The 20,878-nt window shown below is 51.3% G+C and overlaps 1 protein-coding gene across 2 annotated transcripts in view; it reads left to right on the forward strand.

Moving 5' to 3' along the window:
• Positions 1 to 20,878, forward strand: part of DBNL (drebrin like) — a 71,359-nt gene that overhangs the window by 46,471 nt on the left and 4,010 nt on the right. The gene's annotated exons all lie outside the window — the stretch shown is intronic.

The following is a 20,878-nucleotide window of genomic DNA, read 5'->3' on the forward strand; positions in this document are numbered from 1 at the left end:
ACCCTGCCCCGGTGACGGGGACAGAATTTGCAGTTTTTGCCGATAAGATGTCTGTGACTATGACAAAAATCCTGGAGACCTTGCAGTCCAGGCCAGTTACTCAGACCATGGACACTGCTGTGTCTATGCTCCCCGGTCCCCCTCAGTTGGAACTAATCCGTACTTCAAGGGGGTCCCAGGCATCACAGGCTGAAGACTCTGACTCGGATGACAGTCCCAGGCAGCCTAAGCGGGCTCGCTGGGAAAGACCCTCGACGTCATCACACTGGTCAGGGTCTCAGCGAGAAGAGTCTCTGTATGAGGAGACAGAGGTGGGTGATCAGGAGTCTAATCCTGACACCGCTCTCAATCTAGATACCCCTGATGGTGACGCTATGGTAAATGACCTTATAGCGGCCATCAATAGACTGTTGGATATTTCTCCCCCAGCCCCTTCAGCAGAGGAGGCAGCTGCACAGCAGGAGAAGTTCCACTTCCGGTATCCCAAGCGTAAATTGAGTACTTTTCTGGACCACTCTGACTTCAGAGAATCAGTCCAGAAACATCATGCTTATCCAGACAAGCGTTTCTCCAAACGTCTTAAGGATACACGTTATCCCTTTCCCCCTGACGTGGTCAAACGCTGGACCCAGTGTCCAAAGGTGGATCCCCCAATATCCAGGCTTGCGGCTAGATCCATAGTTGCAGTGGAGGATGGGGCTTCACTTAAAGATGCCAATGACAGACAGATGGACCTTTGGTTGAAATCTGTCTATGAAGCTATCGGCGCGTCGTTTGCTCCAGCATTCGCGGCCGTGTGGGCACTCCAAGCTATTTCCGCTGGTCTGGCACAGGTGGACTCTATCATACGTCCAGCAGTGCCGCAAGTGGCGTCCTTAACTACGCAAATGTCTGCGTTTGCGACCTACGCTATCAATGCGGTACTGGACTCTACGAGCCGTACCTCAATGGCGTCCGCCAACTCTGTGGTTTTGCGCAGAGCCTTGTGGTTAAAGGAATGGAAAGCAGATTCTGCTTCCAAGAAATGTTTAACCAGCTTGCCACTATCTGGAGACAGACTGTTTGGTGAGCAATTGGCTGAAATCATTAAACAGTCCAAGGGTAAGGACTCCTCCTTACCCCAGCCCAGATCAAGCAAACCTCAACAGAGGAAGTGGCAGTCGAGGTTTCGGTCCTTTCGAGGCTCGGGCAAGCCCCAATTCTCCTCGTCCAAAGGGACTCAGAAGGAGCAAAGGAGCTCAGATGCCTGGCGGGCTCACTCACGCCCCAAGAAAGCAACCGGAGGAACCGCTTCCAAGCCGGCTGCCTCATGACTTTCGGCCTCCTCTCTCCGCATCCTCGGTCGGTGGCAGGCTCTCCCGCTTTTGCGACATTTGGCTGCCACAGGTCAAGGACCGGTGGGTAACAGACATTTTGTCTCACGGGTACAGGATAGAGTTCAGTTCTCGTCCTCCGCCTCGGTTCTTCAGAACTTCCCCACATCCCGACCGAGCAGATGCCCTTCTGCAGGCGGTGGGCTCTCTAAGAGCAGAAGGAGTGGTGATCCCTGTTCCTCTTCAGGAACAAGGGCAAGGTTTTTACTCCAATCTTTGTGGTGCCAAAAAAGGACGGCTCATTCCGTCCTGTTCTGGACCTAAAACTGCTCAACAAGCATGTGAACGCCAGGCGGTTCCGGATGGAATCCCTCCGCTCCGTCATTGCCTCAATGTCTCAAGGAGATTTCCTTGCATCAATAGACATCAAAGATGCTTATCTCCACGTGCCGATTGCTACAGAGCACCAACGCTTTCTACGTTTCGTGATAGGAGACGACCATCTTCAATTCGTAGCTCTGCCATTTGGTCTGGCGACAGCCCCACGGGTTTTCACCAAAGTCATGAGGGCAGTGGTAGCAATCTTGCACTCTCAGGGACACTCGGTGATCCCTTACTTAGACGATCTGCTTGTCAAAGCACCCTCTCAAGAGGCATGCCAACTCAGCCTGAATGTTGCGCTGGAGACTCTCCAGACTTTCGGGTGGATCATCAACTTTTCAAAGTCCAATCTGTCACCGACCCAATCACTAACGTATCTTGGCATGGAGTTTCATACTCTCTCAGCGATAGTGAAGCTTCCGCTGGACAAGCAGCGGTCAATACAGACAGGGGTGCAGTCTCTCCTTCAAGGTCAGTCGCACCCCTTAAGGCGCCTCATGCACTTCCTAGGGAAGATGGTGGCAGCAATGGAGGCAGTCCCGTTTGCGCAGTTTCATCTGCGCCCACTTCAGTGGGACATTCTCCGCCAATGGGACGGGAAGTCAACATCCCTGGGCAGGGAAGTCTCCCTTTCCCAGACGACCAAGGACTCCTTGCAGTGGTGGCTTCTTCCCACCTCTTTATCACAGGGAAGATCCTTCCTACCCCCATCCTGGGCAGTGGTCACGACAGACGCGAGTCTGTCAGGGTGGGGAGCAGTTTTTCTCCACCACAGGGCTCAGGGGACGTGGACTCAGCAGGAGTCCACCCTTCAGATCAATGTTCTGGAAATCAGGGCAGTGTATCTGGCCCTACTAGCCTTCCAGCAGTGGCTGGAAGGAAAGCAGATCCGAATTCAGTCGGACAACTCCACAGCGGTGGCATACATCAACCACCAAGGAGGGACACGCAGTCGGCAAGCCTTCCAGGAAGTCCGGCGGATTCTGATGTGGGTGGAGGACAGAGCATCCACCATATCCGCGGTTCACATCCCGGGCGTGGAAAACTGGGAAGCAGACTTCCTCAGTCGCCAGGGTATGGACGCAGGGGAGTGGTCCCTTCACCCGGACGTGTTTCAGGAAATCTGTTGCCGCTGGGGGGTGCCGGACGTCGACTTAATGGCGTCTCGGCACAACAACAAGGTCCCGACCTTCATGGTGCGGTCTCGCGATCAAAGAGCTCTGGCGGTAGACGCCTTGGTGCAAGATTGGTCGCAGTTCCGGCTCCCTTATGTGTTTCCACCTCTGGCACTCTTGCCCAGAGTGCTACGCAAGATCAGATCCGATTGCAGCCGCGTCATACTCGTCGCCCCAGACTGGCCGAGGAGGTCGTGGTACCCGGATCTGTGGCATCTCACGGTCGGCCAACCGTGGGCACTACCAGACCGACCAGACTTACTGTCCCAAGGGCCGTTTTTCCATCGGAATTCTGCGGCCCTGAACCTGACTGTGTGGCCATTGAGTCCTGGATCCTAGCGTCTTCAGGATTATCCCAAGGGGTCGTTGCCACCATGAGACAGGCTAGGAAGCCCACGTCTGCTAAGATCTACCACAGAACGTGGAAGATATTCTTATCCTGGTGCTCTGCTCAGGGAGTGTCTCCCTGGCCATTTGCATTGCCTACTTTTCTTTCTTTCCTGCAATCTGGGTTAGAAAAAGGTTTGTCGCTCGGCTCCCTTAAAGGGCAAGTCTCGGCGCTATCCGTCTTTTTTCAGAAGCGTCTAGCACGACTTTCTAAGGTGCGCACGTTCCTGCAGGGGGTTTGTCATATCGTACCCCCGTACAAGCGGCCGTTAGATCCATGGGATCTGAACAGGGTACTAGTTGCCCTCCAGAAGCCGCCCTTCGAGCCTCTGAGGGACGTTTCACTTTCTCGACTATCACAGAAAGTGGCTTTTCTGGTAGCGATCACATCTCTTCTGAGAGTGTCTGAGCTAGCAGCGCTGTCATCCAAGGCTCCTTTCCTGGTCTTCCACCAGGACAAGGTAGTGCTGCGCCCCATTCAGGAGTTTCTCCCTAAGGTGGTATCCTCTTTTCATCTAAATCAGGATATCTCCTTGCCTTCCTTTTGTCCTCATGCAGTTCATCGGTATGAGAAGGATTTACATTTGTTAGATCTGGTGAGAGCACTCAGAATCTACATTTCCCGCACGGCGCCCCTGCGCCGCTCCGATGCACTCTTTGTCCTTGTCGCTGGTAAGCGCAAAGGGTCGCAGGCTTCCAAAGCCACCCTGGCTCGATGGATCAAAGAACCAATTCTTGAAGCCTACCGTTCTGCTGGGCTTCCGGTTCCTTCAGGGCTAAAGGCCCACTCAACCAGAGCCGTGGGTGCGTCCTGGGCATTACGACACCAGGCTACGGCTCAACAGGTGTGCCAGGCAGCTACCTGGTCGAGTCTGCACACTTTCACCAAACATTATCAGGTGCATACCTATGCTTCGGCGGACGCCAGCCTAGGTAGAAGAGTCCTGCAGGCGGCAGTTGCCTCCCCGTAGGGGAGGGCTGTCTTTGCAGCTCTAACATGAGGTATTTCTTTACCCACCCAGGGACTGCTTTTGGACGTCCCAATCGTCTGGGTCTCCCAATGGAGCGCCGAAGAAGAAGGGAATTTTGTTACTTACCGTAAATTCCTTTTCTTCTAGCTCCTATTGGGAGACCCAGCACCCGCCCTGTTGTCCTTCGGGATTTTTGTTTTTTTCGGGTACACATGTTGTTCATGTTGAACGGTTTTCAGTTCTCCGATGTTACTCGGAGTGAATTTGTTTAAACCAGTTATTGGCTTTCCTCCTTCTTGCTTTAGCACTAAAACTGAGCAGCCCGTGATCCCACGGGGGGTGTATAGCCAGAAGGGGAGGGGCCTTACACTTTTTAGTGTAATGCTTTGTGTGGCCTCCGGAGGCAGTAGCTATACACCCAATCGTCTGGGTCTCCCAATAGGAGCTAGAAGAAAAGGAATTTACGGTAAGTAACAAAATTCCCTTCTTTGGGGGTTTTTTGGGGTTTTTTTTACAGTTTACCGGCGGCAGACTATTGTGAACGATCAGCTGATCGCTCCCAGTACCCGGCCGCCGGGTGATCAGCTGATCGCTCCCAGTAGCCGGCCACCGGGTGATCAGCTGATCGCTCCCAGTAGCCGGCCACCGGGTGATCAGCTGATCGCTCCCAGTAGCCGGCCACCGGGTGATCAGCTGATCGCTCCCAGTAGCCGGGTGATCAGCTGATCGCTCCCAGTAGCCGGCCACCGGGTTATCAGCTGATCGCTCCCAGTAGCCGGGTGATCAGCTGATCGCTCCCAGTAGCCGGGTGATCAGCTGATCGCTCCCAGTAGCCGGGTGATCAGCTGATCGCTCCCAGTAGCCGGGTGATCAGCTGATCGCTCCCAGTAGCCGGGTGATCAGCTGATCGCTCCCAGTAGCCGGGTGATCAGCTGATCGCTCCCAGTAGCCGGGTGATCAGCTGATCGCTCCCAGTAGCCGGGTGATCAGCTGATCGCTCCCAGTAGCCGGGTGATCAGCTGATCGCTCCCAGTAGCCGGGTGATCAGCTGATCGCTCCCAGTAGCCGGGTGATCAGCTGATCGCTCCCAGTAGCCGGGTGATCAGCTGATCGCTCCCAGTAGCCGGGTGATCAGCTGATCGCTCCCAGTAGCCGGGTGATCAGCTGATCCCTCGGCCGCCGAGAATGTGTGCGGGGGCGGAGTGCGGGGTGGGTGGAGCCGTGCAGGGCCATGGCTCTCAGGACAGGTGTGTGTGTGTGTATACATGCGGAGTGGAGTGCGGGAGGGGGCGGAGCCAAGCGGGGAAGTGTCGGGCTCCCTGCACAGATACCCAGGGTAAATATTGGGTACAACTAGGCAAAGCACGTTGCTTGGTTACCCGATATTTACCTTGGTTACGGGTGCAGGGAGCCAGAGAGCATGCGCAGTGAAATCCTGAGGATTCCGCTGCTCAAAAAAAGTTACATGCTGCGTTCCTCCCGCTGGGCGGAAGCAATGGAGCGTCGCCCAGCGGAAGCAACGCAGGTCCTTTTGGCACAATCCGTCATCCATACAAGTCTAGGGGAAACAGCGGAATCCGTTAACGGATTCCGCTGTTTTCCAAAAGGGCGGATTGTGACGGAAGGAAAAAAACACAAGTGTGAAAGTACCCTATCATTAAGTTAAGAGGTAGACACACCTTTCCACTCATGCTCCAGGCGCTCCATTCTTCAAATAAGTGGACCCCAGGATATCTGACATTTACATGCTATAAAGTTTGAGTTGGAAACATACTTTTAGAGGTGTTTACATTAAAAACTATATTTTTGTGATAGTTTCTAAATTAAACTGATCCCGCAGTAATCAGCGGCAATCGATGAGGAAACATTGCAAAAAGTGTTCAGTTTCCCTGCAGTGCCCCCCGCTGGTGAAATGAAGCATTACATAGTAGCCCCTGAAATCTATGCCCGGGCAGTGTAATGCAATGATGAATTGGGCTCTCCACTTACTAGCTATTACATAGGCTTTCTGACTATTTTTTAGCCTCCTCTATTACCTGGAAATATCTTTTCAGTAGGCTATTTGTAATTTGTTTATACAGCGGGTAAAATAAGTATTGAAGATGTCCGCAATTTTCTAAGTGAATATATTTCTAAACACATCCAATCCACACAGAGAAAGAACTCAAGCCATAAATGTCCATAAATTAACTTATGTGTAATCATGAGACAGTGAAAAAAAGTATTGAATACGTTTTCTGAAATTGAATTAATACTTTGTATTTGTATGGAGAAACTAGTGACCTGCATTGCTCAGGTGTGATTTTGGTCCATACTTGCACACAAACACTCCAAATCCTGAAGGCCTTGCTGGCTACTTCTATGAACTCTGAGCTTTAGTTCCTTTTATACATTTTCTTTTTGTTGGATTCAGGTCAGGTGATTGGCTCGGCCATTCTAGCAGCTTTATTTTTTTTTCTCTTAAACCAATTTAGAGTTTTTTTGTGTGAAGGGATCATTGTCTTTCTGAAATGTCCATCCTTGTTTCATCTTCATCGTTCTGATAGGTGGCCGCAGATTTTTATGAAAAATGTCTTGGTGCATTTGTCCATTCATCCTTCCTTCAATTATATGAAGTGTGCCAGTGCTGTATGCTGAAAAACAGCCCCACACCATGATGTTCCCACCTCCAAACTAATCTGTTGGTATGGTATTTTTGGCCTCTAAACATGGAGTGTATTATGGCATCCAAAGAGTTCAATTTTGGTCTCCTCCTGACCAAACAATCAAACATTTAGACAGTCTTGTCTAAATGTTCCTGAGCAAACTTTAAACGCTCATGAACATACTTTTTGTTCAGCAATGGAGTCTTATGTGGTGTGAGCGAGCATTTAGGCCATGGAGGGTGAGTGCATTACTTAATGTTTTCTTAGAACCAATTTGTACCTGCTGATTCCAGGTCTTCCTGTAGCTCTCCACAGGTGGTCCTTGGCTTTTGAAGAACTCTTCTGAAATCTTGCAGGGAGCACTTGGTCATGGTTGGTTTATGGTGAAATGATTTTCTTTCTACTTCAGGATTATGGCCCCAACAGAACTCACAAGAACTCAGTAGTTTACAAAGTCTTCTGTAATCAATGTCATAAGTATGTTTTTCAACAGTAAGGTTGTGATGGTCATGAGACAGCTCACTGGTTTTACCCATCATGAGATGTTTCTTGTGTGGCACCTTGGGAATGAGACACCTTTTTATAGGCCAGCAGTTGAACCAGCTGATATTATTTTTCACGAAGTGTCAGGCTTGCTTTGCAATTACTGATAGATTTCAGCTGGTGTCATGACTTTCCATGGATTTTTACATCTGTTTCCTCATGTGTTCAATAGTTTTTCCCTGTGCCATTTCTCATTATTACTCATCACTAATTTATGAACATCAATTATTTGATTTTCTTACCTGTGTGGGTTGGATGGGTTGTTACCCACATCTAATGAGAATTTTATGTCAATAGCAGCTTTTCAAAGTATTTTTACTTAGAAAATTGGTGACGTGTTCAATATGTATTTCACCAGCAGTGTATGAAATAAATTATATATATATATATATATATATATATATATATATATATATATATATATATATATATATATATATATATATATATATATATATATATATATATATATATATATATATATATATATATATATATATATATATATTACATATACAACCATTATTTTTAAAAGGTTAATAGAAGGTTGTAATCTGAAACCGGCGGAGGATCAATGAGCGTGGGTGTTAGGCCTCATTTTTAACCAGTCTGACCCCTTTTAAGAATACATTTTTATCAACCATATTTTTTTCAAAATTACTTTTTAGGTAAAATTTGTCAGCTATAAAGTGTACAAAGAGTTAAAGGCTTAGTTTAGGAACCCCTCACAGTATAAGAAGCAGTGGAATGTTATGGTTGGATGTTACCCAGTCCTTATACACAGTTATACCCTGTATCCAAACTAAATAGAACATTCCTAATCCTGCACTAAGTAAACCACAAACTACTGTGCGGTTACATGAAATATAGCTGCGGATTACTGTGCCCGACTGACGTGTAATATTGTGCTGATTTTATCATACGCCATAGGGATCCTTAAATGTTTTCCTTAGTAATGCCCTGGAATAATAGGAAGCAGTGATGCAGATGATGTGCCATACTACGAGTGGGGCTATAGCAAAGTCCTATACATGTAGTAAGACTCCACCATAGTGAAAGAAGCACTTTTAATGCCTTAAACCTGTGTAAATGTACGTGTAATGTGTGTGTTTAAAGGGATTGTCCAGGCTTGGGGCGCCGATTTGCAGTCACCCTTTGATTGCAGACTTGTGAATCTTCACAGTGTGCAGTGTGCATGCTGTCAGGATTCTCTGGTCCCGGGAGTGAGCATGTATGAGACTTGCATACATGTGATCATGTGCAGACTAGACATGCACAGCCGGACACTTCTAGTTGGAATGTAGCCAGAAGTGTGCAAATTGCATGCTTATGGTCAGATGATCGCCTGCTCCCGACATCAAAGAATCCTGAGCGCTGTGAGGATTCACAAGTCTGCACTAAGCTTGGGCAACAACCTTAAAGGGAACCTGTCACCACTTTTTTGGCCTATAAGCTGCGTCCACCACCACTGGTTGGGGGTATAACATAAAAAACACTTTATAATACATACCAAATGGTCACGCTGTGGGCCTTATGGGCGTCTCCGTTGTCCAGTGCTGGCACCGCCTCTTTTGGCCATCTTTGTTCTCCTTCTTGTCTAGCCGTGGTCCATGACGGGTCCGACGTCATCCACACTCGCCGGCATTCAGGTCCTGAGCAGGGCAGATCAAACTAGTGTAGTGCGCCTGCGCAGGACCAGCGAGTGTGTATGACGTAGCCCATGCTTCAGAAAGAGGACGAAGATGGCCGAAAGGGGAGGCGCCTGCACCGAACAACGGAGACGCCCATATAGCCCACCGCACGACCGTTAGGTAAGTATTATAAAGTGTTTTTTATGTTATACCCCGGCCTGGGCTCTTATACACAGCTTGTTAGAATGCTGTATATAAGAGCCCGGTGGTGGTGGCTGCAGCTTATAGGCCAAAAAAAGGGTGACAAGTTCCCTATAACATATTAGGCAACTTCCATCGTTCCCAGTTTCCAGAACCGCTTTGGAGTTCTTCTCGCTTGTGTGATTACTCTTCCTACTCTCTGGATCACCGTGTGAGCTAGAAGTCACTTTTCCAATATAAGCCGGAAGGCTCGTTGTGACTCTTCATAGACGTACAGTGTATAAGTGGCTTTCAGCTCACACACAAACCCCTCTGTGATCCGGCAAGTCAGAAGAGAAGTGATGAGTGAGAAGAGGACCAGAGCTGCGCTGGGAACTGGAAAGGACGGCTGTCACGAACCACCGGGGGGGTCACTCAGAAATCCCCCGCGCTGGCTACCAGTACGTCACAATCGGGGGGTAACAAGTGGGGGTCACCCCTCCTTTATACCTCCCGACCGACAGACAGAGCACGTGACGCGCTCTCTAGCGCCCCTCTTATAGCCAGGCCAATTATGGAATTGCCCGACAATAAGCAAGGAGGCCGCTATACTACTTATGCCGATTATTGAAGGGTCCCCGGTGAGAGTAGGGTATATATTCCCCCGACCTCCGCGGGCGGAATATATAAAACCTCCCCGAATCTCACTGGCCTCCCCACAATAATCCTTGGCACAACTCGCTGCCACCAACCGCTTCACGGTAACTATTAGCCGAACACACGGACGTGGGATTCAAGATCGAGATAACAGAACAGCCCAAGATTAATTATATAATTTAATCAGCCTAAAGCACACTAGAAACTACAATATATACAATAGGGAATCTACAGAATATAGTTATGTCAGAGTACAGTTACAATCAAAGCATGGGTTACAAACAGGCATACACAGTTCCAGCAGTTACCTTGTGTGTCTGGCCACAGGGGGGCGCTGTAGACCAGGTTTCTAGGATCCTTCCCACAGATGTTTCCTACACGTGACCCCCGGCGAAAGAACCCTGGAAAATGGCCGAAGTAGGGTTATCAACCTGGGCAAATCCAGGTCCCCTCCTACCTTAGTGACCTCAGAGGGAGCACTGCCACTCCCCCCTGCTTTTAGTCAGAATTATCCCGAAAGGGGATATTGGCCATAACTTTGCCTGGGAGCGTCGTAGACGGACGTCAACGCTCTCATTGTGACAGTTATGAATTTAGCTACAGAACGAGGGGACTCATGACCTGTCTGCCAGTTCCCCATTGGCTGATATCACGCCTGGGGTATTTCCCCAGGTCTTACTCCCATAAAAAAGGTGTGCCAGCATCGTCCGCATGCGAAAACACCATTTTTATGGTTGCCATATTTATCGGAAATATGGCTTGCGAGATATGAACCATTTTTTACTGGAGTCGTTCTGTCTGGTTACTTCCATAGCCTTGCTAATTAGATAGCAGCCCCTACTACAGGGTCACGGCAGGGAGTCATCCTGTGTCCATTGTTCCCAAGTCACCTAATCTCCATATCACAGGAGATGGCCATGGGATGTGTTGCTAAACAAGTTGTGTGAAGGAAAGGGGGGGTGACACCAGGAGAGGGCTTCCTGACATAACTTGAATGTCATGATTTATCGTCATATCTCCGGATTTACCTCACACCTCCCCCCTTTTGAGGGCGCTAGGGGGCAGCACACTCCGGTGTTCCCCCGTGCGCCCGTCCGCGACCTCTCCTTGTCGGGACAGCCCGTCTGCGTTACCGTGGTCACGGCCCCTTTTGTGTCGAATGGTGAAGTTGTATTGCTGGAGCGCCAGGCTCCATCGCAACAACCTGCCATTCGTCCCGGAGACAGTGTGTAACCAGCTGAGGGGATTGTGGTCCGTCTCCACGATGAAGTGGCGCCCGTATAGATAGGGTTGCAGACGCTGCAGGGCCCACACTATGGCCAGGCATTCCTTCTCCATTGTGGAATAGGCCACTTCCCTCGGTAACAGCTTCCTGGTCAGGTACAAGACTGGGTGCTCTTGGCTCGCAGAGTCCACCTGGCTGAGTACCGCACCGAGGCCGAAGTCACTGGCGTCGGTCTGTACTACAAACGGCCGCGTGAAGTCGGCTGCCTGTAGCACGGGCGGGCTGGACAGGGCGTCCTTTAGGGCCCGGAAGGCTGTCTCGCAGTCCACTGTCCAATCGACTGCAGAGGGCAGCTTCTTCTTGGTGAGGTCCGTCAAGGGCTTTGCCAGGCTACTATAGCATGGAACAAACCTCCTATAGTACCCAGCGGTCCCCAAGAAGGACATCACCTGCTTCTTGGTCCTGGGGGTGGGCCAGGATGCGATGGCTTCCACTTTCTCAGGCTCGGGCTTCAGTGTTCTCCCGCCTACCCGGTGACCGAGGTACTGGACCTCGCTCATGGCCAGCTGACACTTGCCCGGCTTGATGGTCAAACCTGCCCGGTGGACCCGCCTGAGCACCTGTGCTAGATGCTCTAGGTGATCTTCCCAGGTGGGACTGAAGACGGCAATGTCATCTAGGTACACAGCCGCGTACCCTTCAAGTCCCTTGAGCAGGGTGTTGACCATCCGCTGGAAAGTGGCAGGGGCATTCCTCATCCCGAATGGCATCACCGTGGACTCGTACAGTCCAAATGGGGTAATAAAGGCAGAGCGTTCCCTGGCCTTGCGAGTCAGGGGGATCTGCCAATATCCCCGGCTCAGATCCATGATGGTCAGGTACTGAGCCCCGGCCAACTGATCGAGCAGGTCATCGATGCGTGGCATTGGGTACGCATCGGCAACCGTGACAGCATTGAGCCCCCTGTAGTCCACGCAGAACCGAGTGGTTCGGTCCTTCTTAGGGACGAGGACTACAGGCGAGGCCCAAGCGCTGTTGGATGCCTGGATCACCCCCAGCTTCAGCATCTCGTCAATCTCCTGGCGCATGTGTTGCTGCACCTCCAGGGAGACCCGATATGCTGAACGCCGGATCGGGGGATGATCCCCAGTGTCCACGTGATGGACAGCCAAGTCAGTCCTTCCGGGCTGGTTGGTAAACAACCCCCGGAAGGGGTGTAGGGTGGCCCACAGCTGGGACCGTTGGTCCTCCAAGAGCTGGTGGCCAACCTCCACATCCTCAATGGATCCGCCTGCCCTAACCTGGGCTAGCATATCCAAGAGGGTTTCCGCTTCTCCCTCCTCGGGCAGGTTGCACACGGGGAGTGCACATGCCTCCCGCTCATGATGTGCCTTCATCATGTTCACATGGAAGGGCTTCCGCCTTCCACGGGCAGGGTCCAGGGTGACCAGGTACGTTACAGGGTTGAGCTGCTGGTACACGAGGTATGGGCCTTCCCAGGCTGCCTGAAGCTTGTCCTGTGGTACGGGGACCAGTACCCACACCTTTTGACCCACTTGGTAGGTCCTCTCACAAGCGTTCTGGTCGTACCAATGCTTCTGATCGGCCTGGGCTTGAGCCATATTGTCGTGTACCAGTTGCGTCAAGGCCTGCATTTTGTCCCGGAAGCGCATGACATACTCGATAACCGACACTCCAGGGGTGGCCAAATCCCCTTCCCAAGCCTCTTTCACCAGAGCCAGGGGGCCCCGCACACGTCGCCCGTACAGGAGCTCAAACGGTGAGAATCCTGTTGAGGCCTGTGGAACCTCCCGGTAAGCAAATAACAGGTGTGGGAGATACCGCTCCCAGTCACGCCCATGGGAGTCGACCAACATCTTAAGCATCTGCTTTAAGGTGCCATTGAACCGCTCGCACAGGCCATTAGTCTGTGGATGGTACGGGCTGGCCACCAGATGTCGCACCTGGACTTGCTTACAGAGGGCCTCCATCAGCTGGGACATGAATTGGGTCCCCCGGTCAGTGAGCATTTCCTGGGGAAAACCCACTCGGGAGAAAATCTCCAACAATGCGGTGGCCACCTTGTCAGCCCGAATGGACGACAAGGCCACTGCTTCTGGGTACCGGGTGGCATAGTCCACTACCGTCAGTATGAAGCGTTTCCCGGAGCTGCTGGGGATGGCCAGCGGGCCGACCAGATCCACAGCCACCCTCCTGAAAGGCTCATCGATGATTGGCAGAGATACCAGTGGGGCTTTGGGGTGTGGCCCCGCCTTCCCCACTCTCTGACAGGTTTCACACGAACGGCAGTAGGCAGCCACATCGGCCCCCATTTTTGGCCAGTAGAAATGCTGGTTTAACCTGGCCTTGGTCTTAGCGATCCCTAGGTGTCCGGCCATCGGAATCTCATGTGCGATCCGCAACAACTCCGTCCGGAACGGATAGGGTACCACTAACTGTCGGTCCCTGGGCCACGCCTCCGGTGAACCCTGCTGGACCGTGGCCCGGTACAGCCGTCCTTGGTCCCAGACCACTCGCTCCGGGTCCGAGTCCGAGGGAGGCTGTGCCGCCTGCTCCTTAAGAGCTTTCAGGCTGTCGTCAGCTTCTAACGCTGCCTGAAACCCCTGACTAGATGTGGCCAGAATCGACGAAACTGTCACATCTTCAGTCAGTACCCCGGGACCTGTGTCCTGGCCTCCACCTGACTCGGCTGCCACTTGGTCAGAAGGGGAAGAGCTATCGGACCTCCGGGAGGCCCCTTGGCTTCCAGCACTCCCACTGCGGGTGACAGCGGCCACAGCCGCTGCGACCGTGGGTCGTGCCTGCTCCTCCTCCGTTCCTGACCAAGTCGCCGGTTCAGGCAGACCTACCTGGCTTCCTGACACCCCGGTTGTGGGGGAACCATGCACCGAGATCTTACCTGGGAGCACTTCCGCTCCTGGACCGGCCCCAATCTCACCTGCCTGTTCCCCTCCTGCAGCAACAGAACCCCGCTGTGAAATCTCTGGGGACCCCACATTTGCTGTGGTAGCCCCCACCCCACACACTGGTCCTCCCCCTGCAGCACCCTGCTCTCTGCTTATCCCTGCAGAGGGCAACAGATCCCAGCTCACAAGCTGATTACTTGTAGAGGCATTGTCACACCTTTCTCTGACCCCCTCCCCTGTCACAGCTGCAGCTGAGTGTGTGTCTATGGTGTCTATGCAAGCAGAAATATCAGAGTTCACTCCCCCCTCTCTCACATCATTCATAGATAACACATTAACATTGTCCGGAGGCACGTCAGTACTGGCTGAAGGTTCAGCCCTTGGGGGGGGCCCAAACTGGGAGGTTATCTGCCCCAAATCTGTCCCAAGTAGCACGTTTGCGGGGATCCGATCAGTTACCCCCACCTCCCTCACCCCTCGCCCTGCGCCCCAGTCCACATAAATGTCAGCAACAGGCAGCGCCGGGTCAATGCCTCCAATCCCGGAGACAGCGAGGGTTTTTCCAGGGATCAAGTCTTGGGGGGACACCATCTCAGGCCGCACCAGAGTCACCTCCGAGGCGCTGTCTCGCAGTCCTATGGTCACAGACCGGCCGACGGTGACAGGTTGGAAGCTGTCCAGGGACCTACCACCACCCCCACCCACACAATACACCTTGGGCGGCCCTTGGGACGGGGACGGAGCCGGGGCCTTGGGACGCTGAGGGCACATGGCCTTGAAGTGTCCAGGTAGGTTGCACTGGTGGCACCGTCTTGGCTCTGCCACGGGCCTGGAGAGGGGAGTTGAGGGGGACACCCCCTGCAGTCTAGGGGCAGGTGGGGCAGTCGCAGAGTTCATCTTACCCCCTCTCCAGGTGCTGCTGGTGGCTGCTCTCCTGGCCTCAGGAGCCCGATTGTTGGTGTAGTCATCGGCCAGGGCAGCTGTAGCCGTGGACCCCTTTGGCTTCTGGTCTCGGATGAACTGGCGGAGATCCTCAGGGCAGTTCCACAAGAGTTGCTCCGTGATGACCAAGTCCAGGATCTCTGGCCCGGTGGAAAGCTGCAGGCCTTGGGTCCAGTGGTCGGCAGCTCGGGCAAGTGCCCGCCGGTGGTCAGCCCAGGAGTCCTTTGGTCCCTTCTGCAGGGTCCGGAACTTCTTGCGGTAGGACTCCGGAGTGAGGTTGTACTGTTGGATCAGGGCCCGCTTGATGGTGTCGTAGCCCTGATCTGCCTCAGCAGGCAAGTCCCCAAGGATTTCCAGGGCCTTACCCCTTAAACGAGGGGTCAGGTATTTGGCCCACTGATCCTTGTCCAGATGGTGCTGCAAGCAAGTCCGTTCAAAAGCAGTCAAGAAAGAGTCCAAGTCTCCATCCTTCTCCAGCACTGGGAAGTCCTCAACACGGACCTTTGGAAGTTTGGTGTCTTGAAGGTCACGTGTGGCTGATGAGGGCTGGAGCTTGGCTAGATGCAGCTGGTAGTCACGGTCTGCCTGTCGCTCCGCAGCCTCACGCTCTGCCTGGCGCTCTTCACGCGCTGCCTGCCGCTCTGCAGCCTCACGCGCTGCTTGCCGCTCCGCAGCCTCAGCATCACGCGCTGCCTGTCGCTCACGCTCGGCCATGAGAATCTCGTAGGTATCCCGGTCTCCAGCCATAAGCCTGGCCATAGCAGCTTGAAGGAGGGCCTCTGCACCTCTCAGGCCGGAGGGATTGGCAAGTGGTGATCTGCGGCACGCTGCAGAGCCAGGTGATTCACTGTCCATTTCAGAGCGGAGGACTGGCATCTGGCTCGTTGAGGACCCTCGGGCGAGCTCCTCCTCATCTTGTCCAGCAGTGCAAGGTTGTGCGATGTCCTCTGCAGAGCTGTTCTCTGGCGTCGGGCTCCTGGAGGGCTCGTGGACAACCTCCTCATCGTCTCTGGCCTGAGCATCGGCCATTCCTTTGGCTTTGCTCCTGGTGCTCTCAGCCATTGTTGCAGACTTTGGTCACTGACACAGAACTGACACCTGATGCCTCCACACACCTTACAGTATCTGCACTCTGACACTCTAGTGTTGGTCTGGTCTGAAGACCCCGGCAGCCACAGCTGCTGCAGGCAGTCTTTAGTGTCTGGGAGTATGGGTCTCACACTCACACACACTATTATCTCGATCCCACCGCTATGCCACCAATATGTCACGAACCACCGGGGGGGTCACTCAGAAATCCCCCGCGCTGGCTACCAGTACGTCACAATCGGGGGGTAACAAGTGGGGGTCACCCCTCCTTTATACCTCCCGACCGACAGACAGAGCACGTGACGCGCTCTCTAGCGCCCCTCTTATAGCCAGGCCAATTATGGAATTGCCCGACAATAAGCAAGGAGGCCGCTATACTACTTATGCCGATTATTGAAGGGTCCCCGGTGAGAGTAGGGTATATATTCCCCCGACCTCCGCGGGCGGAATATATAAAACCTCCCCGAATCTCACTGGCCTCCCCACAATAATCCTTGGCACAACTCGCTGCCACCAACCGCTTCACGGTAACTATTAGCCGAACACACGGACGTGGGATTCAAGATCGAGATAACAGAACAGCCCAAGATTAATTATATAATTTAATCAGCCTAAAGCACACTAGAAACTACAATATATACAATAGGGAATCTACAGAATATAGTTATGTCAGAGTACAGTTACAATCAAAGCATGGGTTACAAACAGGCATACACAGTTCCAGCAGTTACCTTGTGTGTCTGGCCACAGGGGGGCGCTGTAGACCAGGTTTCTAGGATCCTTCCCACAGATGTTTCCTACACGTGACCCCCGGCGAAAGAACCCTGGAAAATGGCCGAAGTAGGGTTATCAACCTGGGCAAATCCAGGTCCCCTCCTACCTTAGTGACCTCAGAGGGAGCACTGCCACTCCCCCCTGCTTTTAGTCAGAATTATCCCGAAAGGGGATATTGGCCATAACTTTGCCTGGGAGCGTCGTAGACGGACGTCAACGCTCTCATTGTGACAGTTATGAATTTAGCTACAGAACGAGGGGACTCATGACCTGTCTGCCAGTTCCCCATTGGCTGATATCACGCCTGGGGTATTTCCCCAGGTCTTACTCCCATAAAAAAGGTGTGCCAGCATCGTCCGCATGCGAAAACACCATTTTTATGGTTGCCATATTTATCGGAAATATGGCTTGCGAGATATGAACCATTTTTTACTGGAGTCGTTCTGTCTGGTTACTTCCATAGCCTTGCTAATTAGATAGCAGCCCCTACTACAGGGTCACGGCAGGGAGTCATCCTGTGTCCATTGTTCCCAAGTCACCTAATCTCCATATCACAGGAGATGGCCATGGGATGTGTTGCTAAACAAGTTGTGTGAAGGAAAGGGGGGGTGACACCAGGAGAGGGCTTCCTGACATAACTTGAATGTCATGATTTATCGTCATATCTCCGGATTTACCTCACAACGGCGATTGGTGACTATATTAATACAATTAGGACTTGTTCACATACTGCATTTTTGCAGCGGAAGAAACACAGCGTTTTTCAGCGCCCGCAGTGTGATTGAGGTGTCTGACGTTTCATGAACACTGCTTATTTTTCTCCCTGCAGATTGGAACCTTCAAAGTGTTTGTTCCGATCTGCAGCTTGTCAATTTATTCAGCGTTTTTGCAACATTTTCACCCATTCAAATAAATGGGGAAAAAACGCACTAAAAAAATCTCTAATTTTACGCAGTATTTTTCCTGCCAGCTCTCTTGTTTTTACAGCAGAAAAATCTGCTACAAATATTATAGAATAATATAATACATATATATTTAGGGTATTCGGAGTTAGACTATGTGCACGTCCCAAAAAAACGCACCTTTGGCATTCGGTGCCCTTATGCTTTGGGCATGGTGAAGAGCAGTTTCCTGAATGTGTAGATTTGCACATTGGCATACATACAGCCCATTAATTTTAAAGGGAAGGTATCGCGTTTTTTTTATTTTTGTATTAAAAATAGTGATTATGAAATCAAGTATTTCTAATCCAAAATGAAAATCGCAGCTTATTTAGTTTTTATTTAATTCTTTTTATTTTACTGGAGGCACTGGGGGCTGCTATGCTGGATTTGCCGTGTGTGTAACGACAGTAACTCCTTCCTTTATGGCAGCCCCTGTGCATAGACTGATAGTCGCGCTCCGACCCCATGAAGTACGTTACAGTGGGCGTCTGCTGTGACCTGGACGCGCCCCCTGGGCTGTCCAGAACACAACAGATGGAGGAGACCAGCGCCATCATTGTGGAGCTCACAGCGTGTGCTGTTTGCTCCTCTTTACCCCTGTCACCCGCCGGGATATGTGAGTACGGGCCGCCTCCCCTCCCCTCGTTACTGTCTCCGATGACATCCCATCCCTCCGTTCTTCCCAGCCCCTGCTCTGCCCCAGCTACTGACGCCCCCCTCCCCCCCGCCATTACCCTCTCCAATGACACCCCCCTCCCTCCGTTCTCCCAAGTCCCCGCTCTGCCCGCTGCCGCAGCTCCCCCAGCTCTGCCCGCCGCTGCTGTGTGTGTGTGTGTGTGTGTCACAAGGTCCCCATCAGGGGTGATTGTGTGTGTGTGTGTGTGTGTGTGTGTGTGTCACAAGGTCCCCATCAGGGGTGATTGTGTGTGTGTGTCGGCGCTTGCGATGCTGTGCAGTGAGCTTCCAGGACCTGCGAGAGGATCACATGGGAAGCATGTGATATCTCCGGATGTTGTGAGTGTGCGCGCGCGATTGTACAGGTATGTGCGATATCGTGAGTGTGTGTGTGTGTGTGAGTGTATGGGATCGGATGTGTGAAATGTCGGCCGGACACAGGAGGATGGCATGCAGCACAGCTGCCTGGAGCGCCCACCGGAGGTCACAGGGAGGAATGATGTGAAAGGTGTGTGTGTGTGTGTGTGTGTGTGTGTGTGTGTGTGTGTGTGGCGCACAAGGTCCCCATCAGGGGTGATTGTGCGTGCGTGGCACAAGGTCCCCATCAGGGTTGATTTTGTGTGTGTGTGTGTGTGTGTGTGTGTGTGTGTGCGCGCCACTGCATGTGAGTATCTGTGTGTACCCGTGATACTGTCTGCAGGGTTGTGTATCTAATCCTATCGTGTGATACTGTCTGCTGAGCCGTGTATCTAATCCTATCCTGTGTGGTACTGTCTGCTGAGCTGTGTATCTAATCCTATCCTGTGTGATACTGTCTCCTGAGCGGTGTATCTAATCCTATCCTGTGTGATACTGTCTGCAGGGCTGTGTATCTAATCCTATCCTGTGATACTGTCTGCTGAGCCTTGTATCTAATCCTCTCCTGTGTGATACTGTCTGCTGAGCTGTGTATCTAATCCTATCCTGTGTGATACTGTCTGCTGAGCCGTGTATCTAATCCTGTCCTGTGTGATGCTGTCTGCTGAGCAGTGTTTCTAATCCTATCCTGTATGATACTGTCTGCAGAGCCGTGTATCTAATCCTATCCTGTGTGATACTGTCTGCAGAGCCGTGTATCTAATCCTATCCTGTGTGATACTGTCTGCAGAGCCGTGTATCGAATCCTATCCTGTGTGATACTGTGTGCAGAGCCGTGTATCTTATCCTATCCTGTGTGATACTCCTGCTGTCCTTGGTGACACTTTAGACATTTCTGGTCACCAGGAAAATGGCTGTGCATTGTGTCCTTACATGTCATTCTCTGTTATCTGTTGTATACACTCAGATTAGGAGAGGGGAGGCGTGCCACCACACACACACACAGGAGAGCAGACTCCGCCCACTTTACGGCAGGCTGTAATCTGAGCTTTTTATACAGGGGAAATTCAGTAGGATTTCAGAAGCTGCTCCCCCTAGTGTTTAATAGTGGAAAATATCAAACTTTTTAATTTTTTTTTTTTTTATATTTTGCACAATTAAAAAAAAAAAATTAAAAAAAATAATATTTAAACATTATTACTTTACATTTTTTCAGTTTTTTTTTTTTTTTTTTGACGATACCTTCCCTTTCATAGGCACCTTGTAATACTTAATTTCACCAGTGGTGGTGCTAGAGAGGAAAGTGAACACATGCAACCACTCTGCAGTATAAGAATAGATTGAGCGCGGGCAGCCCTTTTAATATGATATACTACATGGCTCTTTAGTGATCAGACCCAAACCAAGGAGCAACCGGTACTGTATATGTGCAATGAGAATTCATATTATTATTCCTTCAGTGTAAAAGTCGCATATTCCTTATATTTAGCAGTTATTGTTTTTTATATTGTGCATGTTAACCATTGAAGAGATGACGGCTGGATTCACACTCGGCCTAATCCACTTCTATTAAGTGTTAGCAGTTAAGCTTCTCCAATGCTTCAACTCCTGACATCTGACATGGCCATGTGGTATATGAACACATAAAGTAGGTTTTCGGTTTACCCAATATTTAATGGAGCCATCCTCCTAAACTGCATGAGATTAAGGTTACTGTGGTAGGTAATCTGTAGCTGATTGTTGGGGGTCACAGAGCGCACAGCTATGCATCTGGCCCACAAACTTGACATTGAGCAGTAATGCTTATGCTCGAATGCCACTTAAGGCTAGGTTCACACTTCCGTTAAATTGTATCCGTCACAATCCGCTGCTCTGGTAAACAACGGAATCCGTTTGGCAGATTCCGTTGTTCTCATAGACTTGTATGAGCGGCGGATTGTGACTGATGATGCCGCATTGTATCCTCCGCCCGACTGATCAGTCGTGGAACGACTGATCGCGGGGCGGAAGGAATGCAGCTTCTAACGTTTTTTGAGCAGCGCAATCTGTAGGATTTCGCTGT

Source organism: Anomaloglossus baeobatrachus, chromosome 4 (genome assembly GCF_048569485.1).
Source record: "Anomaloglossus baeobatrachus isolate aAnoBae1 chromosome 4, aAnoBae1.hap1, whole genome shotgun sequence".
Taxonomy (NCBI): Eukaryota; Metazoa; Chordata; class Amphibia; order Anura; family Aromobatidae; genus Anomaloglossus; species Anomaloglossus baeobatrachus.